At 39.3% G+C, this 13264-nt stretch overlaps 1 long non-coding RNA gene across 1 annotated transcript; it reads right to left on the bottom strand.

The window, feature by feature from the left end:
• Nucleotides 1-9323: 9323 nt before the first annotated feature.
• LOC132428068 (uncharacterized) lies at nucleotides 9324-13259 on the bottom strand. Its single transcript, XR_009520064.1, has 3 exons — nucleotides 13218-13259; nucleotides 11415-11524; nucleotides 9324-9589 (listed from the first exon to the last, which is right to left on the bottom strand). It is a non-coding gene; the product is annotated as an uncharacterized lncRNA (long non-coding RNA).
• Between the last annotated feature and the right edge of the window lie 5 nt (nucleotides 13260-13264).

The following is a 13264-nucleotide window of genomic DNA, read 5'->3' as shown; positions in this document are numbered from 1 at the left end:
GAGTGGGCCAAGCAGATATCTATGTTTGCCAGTGATGTTTGAGAGGGGTTCTGGAATTGTAACCAACTGACTGAACTCAAATATGAATGTGAAATAGAGTAGAAGAGAATCAGGTAACTGGTAGTATTTGGACCGGAAAGCAGCTAAATCACCAACATAGTAGAGCATCAGAATAAGGTTAGATACTAATTTCTGAGGAGATTTAAAAAAATTAGATTTGGGCTTCCCTGGTGGCGCAGTGGTTGAGAGTCCTCCTGCCGATGCAGGGTACACGGGTTCGTGCCCCGGTCCGGGAAGATCCCACATGCCGCGGAGCGGCTGGGCCCGTGAGCCATGGCCGCTGAGCCTGCGCGTCCGGAGCCTGTGCTCCGCAACGGGAGAGGCCACAACAGTGAGGGGCCCGCATACCGCAAAAAAAAAAAAAAAAAAAAAAAAAAAAAAAAAATTAGATTTGCTCAAGCTCATCTGTTTCTTGAACCAATTTTTAGTTTTTCAGGAGACCTGCTGAGGTGTTGTGCTTTATCCTCATAACCCTGAGGAAACCTGAGCAGATCTCAGTTCCTTGCAGCCTTAAGCTACGCCATTGTATCTTTCTTTCAGTTAAGTGACAGCCATAAAAGAAAAAGGAGACGTATTGCCTCACACAGTGGAACAATCTTGAAGTAATCAAGTGAAGTTTGGTCCAGCAGCTCAATTATATCACCAAGAACTTTTCTCATTGAATATCCCTTCGGCCATCTACAGTGTTGGCTTCATTTCCAAGTTTGAGATAGAAGTTTTCCTCTCCTGGTGGCAGCAATTTCAGCCCTTACAATTTTACAATCCAGTGCTTGGAGGAATAGGGAAGAAACTTCTGGTAGTTTCCACACATGTCTTGAGATTCACTCTCACTGAACCAACTCGTGAAATAGTCCCATCTGTGAACCAATCTCAAGGGCCAGGAGCATTGAAAGAGCTAATTGGTCAATGTTCCACAGCTGAAGTTAGAGGTGGGCTCAGCTTTTATGGAACTTCACGACTTCCCAAAGATACTGGGGGCTATGAAGAATGGGATAGTGGAAAATGAACGCTTGGAAGTAACACAGTATCTACGTATGTCCACTACCTAGCCTAAATGGCTACCCAAATATATACCTCTTCTATTGGCTTATTGAGCCCTAGTATTCCAACCTTAGAAAGTCCTTTGGTTAAGGCTTGGTCCTCTGCTAATGTGCAAGTATCCCTGTTACATAATACATTCAGACATAATCATCAATCATGGGCAGGTGTAGATTTGTGAAAGGGAGAGAGCACTCAAAAGCATGAGAGGCTTCAATACCTGAAAAGGAGAAGAAACTACCAGAAGGAGAAGTGAAGAAGAGACTTAGGATGCTAATGACAAATTGTGTCTCATTTTTAAAGGTGGATACTTTTTTAATGGTCAAAATTATTTCCCAGTACCCACAATAAGGTTCCTCGCAGCTGCACTGAGCAGGCAGTGTCATCTCCAGTCTGAGAACGGCTTTAGGAATTCACAGACCACTCTAGATACTTGAGTCATTTTTTATTAAACTCTGGTGGGCCATTCCAAAGAAGGAAGATGGGTTTGTCCCAGGACTTTTCTCTCTACTCAACTGAAATAAACGAGATCTGTAATCAGCCATCTTCTTCCTGCCTCCTAATAAAATACACAGACATACACATACTGTTAAAAGTATTCCATTCTCTCCTGGGTCAAAATCCGTACAGAAAAGATGCTTCATGCAATAATCCTGGAGGCCCCCTAATGTGCCAGTTCAGAGTTATGAGCATTTTAATGAGGCATCAATAAGGTACATTTATCCCTAGTTCATGCCTACCCTGCTTCCCATTACTCTTCTCCCACCCTGAAAGGCCTAGGAACAATCTGGATCAAAGCAAGCTAATAGAACTCAAACTTGATAAGCTGATAAGCCAATAGGACACAAGACATAAATGTCGACTTATTCTTTTACTATAAAAATTTAAAAGTTTGTCCTACTGTATAGCACAGGGAACTCTATTCAATATCCTGTGATAAAACATAATGGAAAAGAATATGAAGAAGAGTGTATATATATATATATATATATATATATATATATATCTGAATCACTTTGCTGTACAGTAGAAATTAGCACCACATTGTAAATCAACTATACTTCAATAAAATAAATTTTTAAAAATTTAAAAGTTGAGATACCTTGAAAATAGAATAAGTAAAGAGTATGTTTTTAAAAACTAGGCAAACAGTTTGGGCTGTTGGCACATTATTATTATTTATTTTTTTATCTTTTGGTTGCATCAGGTCTTAGTTGCAGCTTGAGGGCTCCTTAGTTGTGGCTCGTGGGCTCCTTAGTCGTGGCATGCAAACTCCTAGTCTTGGCATGCATGTGGGATCTAGTTCCCTGGCCAGGGATCAAACTCCCGTCTCCCGCACTGGAAGGCAGATTTCCTAACCACTGCAACACCAGGGGAGTCCCTGGCACACTATTTTTGATTTAAAAATTTTAAAGTATAGGTTTCCACTGATTTACAATAAAGACAGACACCCTTATAGTTTGTTTAAATGTATATGTTTCAACAAATTAAATATCCACATGGAAAACAATGAACTTCAATTCATAGCTCCCACCATATACAAAAATTAACTCAAGATGGATCATAGACCTAATTATAAAATCTAAAATTTCTGGAAGAAAATATAGGATATTTTTGTGACTATTCTTTAGGTAAAGATTTCTTGAACGTGATACCAAAAGCACACTCCATAAAAGAACAAAATGAACTTCACCAAAATTAAAAATTTCTGCTCTTCAAAAGACACAGTTAAAGGAATAAACAGACAAACCACGGACTGGGAGAAAATATTTGCAAACCATATATATATGATAAAGAACTTATATTCACAATGTATAAAGAACTCACAATAACACATTTTTCAAATGGGCAAAAGAAGTGAACACTTTACCAAAGAAGATATACGGATGGCAAATAAGCTCATGAAAAGATACTCAACATCATTAGTCAATAGGAAAATGCAAATTAAGACCACGGTGAGATACCACTTCACATTTATCAGAATGGCTAAAATTAAAGCCACTGACCATACCAAATGTTACTGAGGATGTGGAAGAATTAGAACATCACAGACCGCTAGTGGGAAAGTAAAATAGTACAAAACATTAGGAAAAGTTTGGGAGTTTCTTATAAAGTCAAACGTATACCTACTATATAACATAGTTATTCCATTCTTATTTATTTACCCAAAGGAAATGAAAGGATATGCCACACGAAGACTTTCCCACAAATGATTCATAGCAGCTTTATTTGTAATAGCTAAAAATAGAAACAACACAAAGGTCCATCCACAGGTAATAAATAAACAAATGGTGATATACCAACATAACAGAATACTATTTAGCAATAAAAAGGGAGGAACTCTTGATACATGAGGCATAAGTACAATTAAAACAATTATGCTGAGCAAAATAAGCCAGGCCAAAAAAAGAGCATATAACGTATGAGATAATTTACGTAACATTATAGAAAACGGAAACTAGTATAGTGACAGAAATTGGATCACTGGTTGTCTGGCAGTGGGAAGGAGTAGGGAGGACAGAAGGAGGGTTCACAGAGGGGCACAAAGAAGAAAATTTTGGGGGTTATGCCTTTGTTCTGCATCTTGACTGTGGTGAAAGGTATACACATGTTAAAACATCAAACTGTACACTTTAAATATGTGCAATTTACTGTATATCAATTGTACCTCAGTAATATATTAAATAAATAAATGAAATTTAAATATACATTTGTTGAAAATATCCAGCCATATTGTCATTTGACAATATTTGCTGAACCTTCCATGCACTGAGGCTATAAAAATAGGCATGAGTTGTAATTCCTATACTCTAAAGGCTTTGGAAGTTGTTGGAGAGTTCTAATTTTGGACTTGTGGAATGGAGTTGTTTGTGGGACATAATTACATAGATTTAGGATCCAGAAGTCTAGAGCCAAGGACAGAGCTGTGAGCTGAAGATAAAGATACTGGAGTTATCATTCGTACAGAGCAAATGAAATTACTTACATGGAGGAGGTCATCTAGAAATAGAGTAGAGACTCAGGAGTGAAAATACTGAGGACAGAACACTGGGAGTACCAACATTTAAGAGGCAGGAGAAGGAAGATGCCCTAGTGTGAGACCGGAAAGAGACCATCCCAGAGCTTGAATGAGCTCAGAGTGATAACACAGGGGAGTAGAGTGTTTTCACAAGGAGGACAGTGTCAGATCACTCGAGGAGGCCAGGGAAGATAAGGGGTAGACACTGTCAACTGATTCTGGCACATAGGAAGTCTCTAGTGACCTTGGTGGAGAGAGACACTTCGTGTGTCATTGCAGAGAAGAAGCCAGACACCAGTGCTCTAATATTCTCACCTTGCAGTTTGGTTATTATAAAGGAGGCAGAAAAGAAGCAGTTGGACATTTGAATCGTCCCTTCTCAGGATGTTACAGCACACTGGAGCACTGAAAAGATGACGTCTGTGTGTCTAGACTTCTAGCTTTTATTTCTCTGCTTTTTCTTTTCCCCAGATAAACACAGTCATACTCCTAATTTTGATCAGAATTCATGGCAGTCGTCACTTCATTATTGTTTTTCCCCTTCACTCAAACCCCTAGGTCACTTACTTCTTTCTAGCTCCATCTCTCCACTTCATGCTGCTAGAAAAGGTGGTCCATGTCCATCGTTTCCACTTCCTCACACTCCCTCTGCTCGTCACCATCTTCAGGCATCCAGAAATTTGGTCCTGATATGTTGGGGGGGTGGGCAGGGAAAGGGTTGTACTGTCAGATCAGGGGTAGCCTAGAGAGTTTGGTCGCTAAGCTGTGAGAAGCTAAGTGTGGTTTGATTTTCCAGCCGAGAACTATACTGAAATGTCTGAGCTCTTCACAACCAATGCTCTTTACTCTTTAGTATAATGACCTACCTGTTCCCTTGCCCTGAGATGGCCCTTTTCTGCTAACAGCTGCAAGCACTTGATCGCTATCTGTAGACCATCTGTTCTGCTTGTGGCTTACTGGCTAAAGGGGATCCTTGGTGGAAGCCTTTCAGATTTGGATTTAAGTAGCTCTCTTTCAGAGAAGTTGACTTTGAGTAGGCTTGTTATTTTAGGTTTTATCTTATGTCCTAGTCTCAGTAACTGTACTTCCTCCTTCTTCCTCACCTTGTACTAGAATTTTTGGAACAAAATCCCCACTCTGCTTCCTATTCCTTAGTAGCTGGCTTCTTAGCTGGCTGTATCAGACAAGAATTTCAATCGGTACGGAAACACATCTGGTCTGAGGTGAGCGGATCCTCACCCTACTTATACTGCAGCATCTTCCCCCCTTCTCCTCCTTGTCCAATCAGTCATCATCTCTGGGATATGCCCCTGCGTCCAAGCCTTTCATCCCCAGTTTGGTAACTAGATTGCTACCTTCCAGAATTTCTCCTCTTTGTGGCCTCCTTGGCTCAAAATCAGTTCTGGCTATAAGTCTTCAGTCTTGGACTTCATCTTAGAAAATCTGATTTCTTGACTTTCTCCTTCACCTGCCCTGTCAGACACTCATTCTCATTAGTAGCATCTCCCGGCTCCATTCTGAGACTACTCATAAACAAGTTAGTTTATCTCCAGGGATTCGATGGAGCAAGCTTATGCTGGCTTGATAGAGCCAGCTGTAAAATATAAATATATAGTAAGGTAAAATAAACATAAATATATAATGTTGTCAAACTGTTGGTACCTTGAAATTGGCCATGGTAGGAGTATTTGTAATATGGAAATCGGCAAATGCTACAACTGGGGCCTTTTCCCCTTCTTAAAGGTGGTTTACTAGCACACCAGTGCTTGTTTCTCCCCATAATTGCCCCTGCAGAATTGCGCACGCAGTGGACAGCCCTAATTCCAGATCCGCCAGATTTCAGTCTACCTTAGCCTCCAGCTGCGGAGAACCCTTTCATACCCACCTACATCCAGGGATTTGACATTTTGTTTCCTACTTTAAAACATTCACTTTTAACATTTAATAATGGAATATATATTTTGAAAATACCTTCGGGACTTTAACTAGACGTATCCAAAACTACTGACCACACTATTTGAGAATGCTAATGTAGTACATCTGTGTCTTCAGAATAGATTTAATCACATGAAGCAGTCATTCGTGGGGGGGAACCTACCTACTCTGATGTTTCATTATAGGGAATTCATGTGTCAGTATCATAGATGACTCATCACAGAATATTAACTTCTGTGAACTTCAGAGTGGAAGGAAGAGGACCAGTTAATTATTATAGTTATTTCAGAAAGGCTGGTACAGACTGTGCGGTGATGAAACTGCATGAGCCAACCAAAACATCAAGTTGTTTGCCTTTGACAAGATTCTTCTAAGATCATGCTGTTAGTTCATATTGATCTGGAGTTCTGTTACATATTTCTTCCATTAATAGCAATGAAAAATAAATTATTACTTATCATTGCAGTATTGTAGTAAATAAAACCATTCAAAACACGGAAGGAAAACAATAATAAAAAGGATGTTGAAAGGCTGGGGGCCATTAGACTATGAAGTTTTAAAGAGCATGACAATTTTTTATTTTAAAAAAGCTAATATTTAGTTACTATAAACACAGAGAGGTTGCTAGTTTAGTGACTAGACACACAGGCTCTGGAGACAGACTGCCTGGATTTGTATTGGGGCTTTGTCACTTACTATATGATGTGGGGCAAGTTACTTAATATCTTTGTGCCTCAAGTTTCTCACCCGTAAAATGGAAAAAAAAGCACCTACCTCACGTGATCGTTGTGAAACCAAAATGAAATAGCACATAAGGTGCTTAGAATGGTGTCTGACATGTAATTAATTAATTAATTACAATTAATTAATTAATATTTGCTCTGTGTTCATTATTTATGCTATTTCTGGAGTGCTTACAATGTGCCAGGAGCTGTACTACATGCTTCATATTCAATCTCCTATAACCCTCTGAGGTAAAAATTAAACCCATTTTATGAGTAAGGAAACAGACTCTCAACGAAATGATGTAACTTTTCCAAGGTCTCATGGCCAGTAAGTGAAAGAGCTTGGCTTGATGTATTTTAGGAGTTTTCATTTAAATGATAGAAAGATGTAAAACCACAGCTTGTATTGGAATCCAAGCCACCCGGATATTTAGTATTCTATTGGGAAACGCTTCCTTCATAGTCAACCAAACCCTTGCATGCTGTGGCATAAACTATGCTGGTTCTGTCTTCAGCAGAGACAGGAACGTTCATCAACATCCCTGTGCTTCCACTTGAAGACTGTTGCTAAGTTGCCCTTCTGACTTGGTTCTGTGTTCTCTTGGTTTTAAAAACACACAACTCCCATAGGCCTTCCTCATGAGCTCTATTTATTAACCATAGAATAATCTCCACAGAAGTATTTCCATTTTCTCTAACTGTAATTTTTAACTTAGACTTTAAATCTGAAGTTCATTATTAATGTAAGTAGGGCACAGTATCCTTTGGCTGAACTTGCTTCACTCATGAAGTAGCTGCATGTAAGGACACCCCCATTTTGGACTTCCTTATTCCACCATCCCATCTAGAAGCTTCTATCCACAATGTGCCACAATATACTTAATAAGGATTTTTAAATGTTTCAAGTTTTCATGCCACTTTGTTTCACAGGGCTGAGTCTAGATTCACTTATATTTAGTTGTGCAATCAGGAAGACGAATGTGGCAGTGTGGACCGGCAGTCTTTACAAGATAGATGTTGTTATCCATTCAATCACCTTGTCTGGGTCAGGCACGGTGCTAGACACAGGAACAAAAGACACAGTCCCTGCTCACAGCTAGTGCTGAAGTCTCATCAGGGAGATAAATGCCCAATTACCTCATTATTACATTAGAGAAATGCACAGGTATCAACAGGAACCCAGGGAAAAGGGCAGGAAGACAGCATGGAATGCAGAGGTGCGGGGTCTGATAAAAAAGTCCTGGGTAATTAGTCAGAGAGCCAGGCTCTGACCCCACTTTTACTATTAACTTCATTATTATGCCATCAGTTGTTGTTGAATTGTCCTTGCTTCCCTGCCCTGAAAAAATAAAAAAAAGAAAGAAAAAAGATATGTTGGGGTCCTAAGCCCCAGTAGCTCAGAATGTGATCTCATTTGGAGATAGGGTCTTTAATATGAGGTCAGTAGGGTAAGCCCTAATCCAATATGGTTGGTGTCCTTATAAAAAGGGGAAATTTGGACATAAAGACAGATGCATATGGAGGGAAGCCAATGTGAAGAGACACAGGGAGAAGTCAGCCATCTATAAGCCAAGGAGAAAGGCCTGGAACAGATCCTTCCCTCACAGCCCTCGGAGGAATCAACGCGGCTGACACCATGATTTCGGACTCTTAGCCTCTGGAGTGTGAGACAATAAATTCCTGCTGTAAGCCACCCACCTCGTCTGTGGTACTTTGTTATGGCAGTCCTAGCAAACTAATGCACCATTTCCTTGTTACCAGCATACCCCCATGTCTCAGGTTCCACGCCAGGCAAGGCCAGTCCCACATGTGTGAAGATCTGGGCAAAAGTGCTCAGAGTACAACCAACAAGAAAAATGCCTGAATCTGCCTGCCTTTGGCTCATTCCTATGCTGTGACCCAGAGGAATCGCGAGATTTCTTTAAATAGTGGGTTTGGGTTTACAACAAGTTTCCTTTGTCCTCTCTGGTGTGGTATCCAAAAGCGGCACCGGTGGGCTTTTGTTTATAAGGTAAGTAATATACAATAATGTGGGGAATTTTAGTGTACAAGCTATATCCAAGAGATAAAATAAAACTTTCTTTTAAGTAACACATCAACAAGGCATTACTTAAAATAAATGGTTAATAAACGTACAAGATGTTCCATCTCACTACTAATCAGACTTGTGACAAAACTACTCTTGGTCAACAGAAAATGCTAATACACATCAGAGAACGAATGAATGAAGGCATCCTGAATTAGTGACAGTGTGTACACCTATAACACACACCGGGGCCATTTGTCTTCCTGCTGGCACAACTAAGGTTGAATGAACCTCAAATTATCTTCCTAGAATACACAGTGACATGTAACCTTTAAAACCAAAAAAAAAAAAAAGAACCCCTTCTATTAGGTATATATTCATTTCAGCTCCTGAGAAGAGAAGATTTTTAAAAAAATCTGAAGAAGTGAAAAGATAACCTAATATTTAGCACCTGTATAGACTAAGAAAGTTCAGCCAAGGGACATCATTTGTTTTTTGTGTTTCCAACATGTTTTGCCCTCAGGCCGGCAAGGTTATCCTTTCTCTTCTCACCCCAAGTTTTCCGCTTTCCTGGAAAATTTCCAAGCAGAACCCCTGGTTCCAGATCATAGCCACTCAATCTGCTGCCATTGGAACGCCACGGGAGTGACTCATGCCTTTGGATTTGCCTCAGCAGGTCTTCAACAAGTCTTTGTTCCTCTGCCCATCCATCTCTCAACCTCTCGGCGTTGGCCAGGGTCCACAATGGGCTTTTCTTTCAGTCTCTCTTGACTTCTGTCCTTGTACCTTTTAAAGAAATTGTAATTATAAAAATTATATACAAAGGGAAAAAGAGAAGTGTACAAAGTTAAAAATGGAAAAGCCCTACCCCAGCGGCTACCAATGTCAACAGTGTGCCTATCCTTTAAGATACGTAGATTTCCACCCTCCTTGCCCTCTTTTTAGAGCACGTACTGTACATATTGTTCTGACTTGCTCTCATCACGCAAAAATATATCATGAACACAATTCCATGTCAACACATGCATAGCTCCCTGGTTTTCAACAGTTATTTACTATTCCACAGTGTACATACACTCCATTTTTTTTAACAATTCCTCTATTCATAAATGTTGAGGTGGAGTCTAACTTTTTTCCTCCTGCAAATAATACTATAATATTTGTATTATATGTATATAGACATACATGTAAATATATTTCTGCACACTTAGTATTTCTGTAGGAGAGACTACTTGTAGTGGAAATGCATGGTCAAAATATATATGCATTTTTAATATTTACAGATAATACAAATTGCTTTCCAGAAATGTTTATCAATTCATACTATAGTCAGTAGAGTATGAAAGTTGTTATGTTTTTATACACACTCACAAACACCTTATATTAAAACACTTCTTTGCTAATCTCATAAGTAAAAAATGCTGTCTTGTTCTTATTTACACTCTGATCATTGATGAGGTTGAATATGTTTCTATATGCTTATTGGCACATATTCCTTCTTTTGAAAAATTACCTCTTCATATCCTGTGTTCGTTTTCTTATTTTGCTGGTTCTCTTTTTTGTATTGATTTCTAGAAGCTATTTGTTATTTTGCATATTAACTCTTTCCTATTGTATATATATGTTGCGTATAGTTTCTCCCATTAGTTAATATTGTTTATGGTTCCTGTCACTGTATAGAAATGTTTGGGTAGTTTATTTGTTTTGTAGTCAAATCTGTTTAATCTTTTCTGTTATAGTTTCTGGGGGTTTTATCATGATATTTCTAACTAGTTTTATTAAGATAACCAATACTGTAAAAGAGTTTCCTACATTTTCTTTTAGTATTTTATAGTTTTCTTTGTTTAGATTATTAAGCCATCTGGAATTTTTTCTGGAATCTGGAATAAGATAGCATATTAGTTATGCTTAACTCATCAGAAGGCTGCTTTTTTCACTCAGATAACATTTCAATGTGTGTGTTCAGCAAGTAAATACCATAGAGTGACTCAGAGATTCAGGCTCCCTCCATCCTGTGTTTCTACCCTCCTCTAGGTAAGGAGTCAGCAAATTACCACCCCCAGGACACGTAGACCCACTGCCTGTTTTTGTAAATAAAGCATTATTGGAACACAACCATGTCCATTTGTTTACAAAGTGCTTATGACTACTTTAAAACAGCAGATAGTTATGACAGAGACCTCATGATCCACAAAACCTAAAATATTCACCATATGGCCCTTTATAGAAAAAGTTTGCTGACTCCTACTCTGGAGTCTCAGAACCCTTCGTTTCCATATGGCAGATGGAGACTGAGAGATCATGCAGGAGGTTTTCCACGGTTGGGGCTGGAGGTGGAGCACAAAACTTTCATCTACATTACACTGGGCGCAGTTCAGTCACATGGCCTCACCTCACTACACAGGAGGTTGAGAAATGTGAATTAGTTGTGCACCAGGGAGAAAAGAGAAACAGAGTTGTGGAATTATTAGCCATTCTCTGCCACAGTATGCCCTGCAATTATTTGTTTCTTTTTCCCTCCCTACTTGTAATCAGAATAGGCTAGATTATACTGCAGAAACAAACAACCCCTAAATCTCAGTGGTTTAAAACAACAAGGTTTATTTCTCACTCATACTCCTGTCCAGGAAGGGAAGGTCAGCAGGGGTGGCATTGCTCTTTATCATCATGCACTGCAGTCCAACGGAGCAGCTACCACCAGGCACCTTGCTGATTGTAGTGCTACAGGGGAAAATAGAACACACACTAGCTGTTAACTTCTGCCCAGAGCTGATTTCATTGGCTGCAGCAAGTTGCAGAGCTACCCTGTACTTCAGTATGCTGGGGACACACAAACCTACCATATGCTTTGAAGAAAGCAGAGCTGGAATATTTGTAAACAGCTCTAATGAACACCACACTCACACACACAGAACACATTCAACTCCTCCCAAAGGGAGATCCCTCAGATTGTACCCAGTCCCTGCACCTAGTCAAAGTCAAGGATCTCTAGATGAAAGGCCTTCCAGTAGGTCTGGATAGCGGCCTGGAGCCCAGCGGTCAGTGGTCTGGAGCCTAGCAACTAAAAATCACTCTCTGTCTCCATACTTACTCGGATGCCAAAATTCTGATAAAGACAATTGACCATGGCCTAAAACTGGCTTCTGGGATCTGAGCTGCTTCCATGAATGTGAACCCTGCTCTGAATGGCCATGGCTAGAGAATCAGGACAATCTAGGAGATGGAAAATAGGAAATATGGCATTTTGCTGAAATCTTTCAAGGAAAAGGTCAGCCTCATTGCAGGATATGCATTTTTCCCCCACGCTTACAATTATGCACATCAGATAAGGGGTGTAAGTGACAATATGGAGGAAAGCAGCAGACACAGATTAAAAATACCTATATGGAAATATTATAATATACAAACTAACATACTCTGTTCATCTCTCAGAAAATGTCTACTCTTTTTTTTTTTTTTTTTTTTTTTTTTTTTTTGCGGTACACGGGCCTCTCACTGTTGTGGTCTCTCCCGTTGTGGAGCACAGGCTCCGGACGCGCAGGCTCAGCGGCCATGGTTCACGGGCCCAGCCGCTTCGCGACATGTGGGATCCTCCGGGACCGGGGCACAAACCCGTGTCCCCTGCATCGGCAGGCGGACTCCCAACCACTGTGCCACCAGGGAAGCCCAGAAAATGTCTACTCTTAACGATTCTTGTTTGTTTGCTGAAGAAAAGACTTTCACTTTTCCATTTAGCTTAGAAAATAGTAAAATGAGATTCACAGATTATAATCATAGAGAATCATTTTGAAAAAGAGTCATGTTAGCATTATACAGATAACCTTCTGATCAAAATTTCAAATAACGTAATTTTTCAAATAAATTCTCAATATCTGGTGTCAGCACCAATACATATCTTTTTCATATTTTATTTCTTTGGATTTTTATATCTCCACGTAATTATAGGAATGTAATTCATATATTTTAAAAATCACTTATGCTTGACTCATCAAAATACTGCTTTGTTAGTTATTTGATGTCCAAGAAATTTTCAAATGCTTATTGAATAAACCCTCTCTCCGAGAAAGTTTTCACTTTTTTTTTCCTAAGAGTAGATTAATTTGAACAGCAAAAGGTTTAAGTTTTATTTGAAACTCACTGTGTATAAACTTTTAAAAGTCTGATTTCTTTTGCTAGGTCCCTTAATAACCCTTGAAAGTTGTAATTATTTTCTTTAGTTACTTTATAATTGTCTTTTCATGGACTAGGCGTCCACTCCATTCCCAGTAGAAAATTAGTTTTAGTCTAGTTTGTGGTACAGTGGCTACTACTATACACCCATTCTCCATTTATTTATTTTTCATCAAATTCAATGCTTTAATATTTTCACTCTCCATATACACACCAGTTATTCTTGTGGTTACTACCTACTTACTGGGAAACAGCCCTTAAAGGTAAAAGGCCATGTATGGGCTTCTGAAA

The sequence above is a fragment of the Delphinus delphis genome, chromosome 7 (assembly GCF_949987515.2).
Source record: "Delphinus delphis chromosome 7, mDelDel1.2, whole genome shotgun sequence".
Lineage (NCBI taxonomy): Eukaryota > Metazoa > Chordata > Mammalia > Artiodactyla > Delphinidae > Delphinus > Delphinus delphis.
The sequence above is the reverse complement of the archived record's forward strand: the minus strand, read 5'-3'. Positions and strand labels throughout refer to the sequence as shown.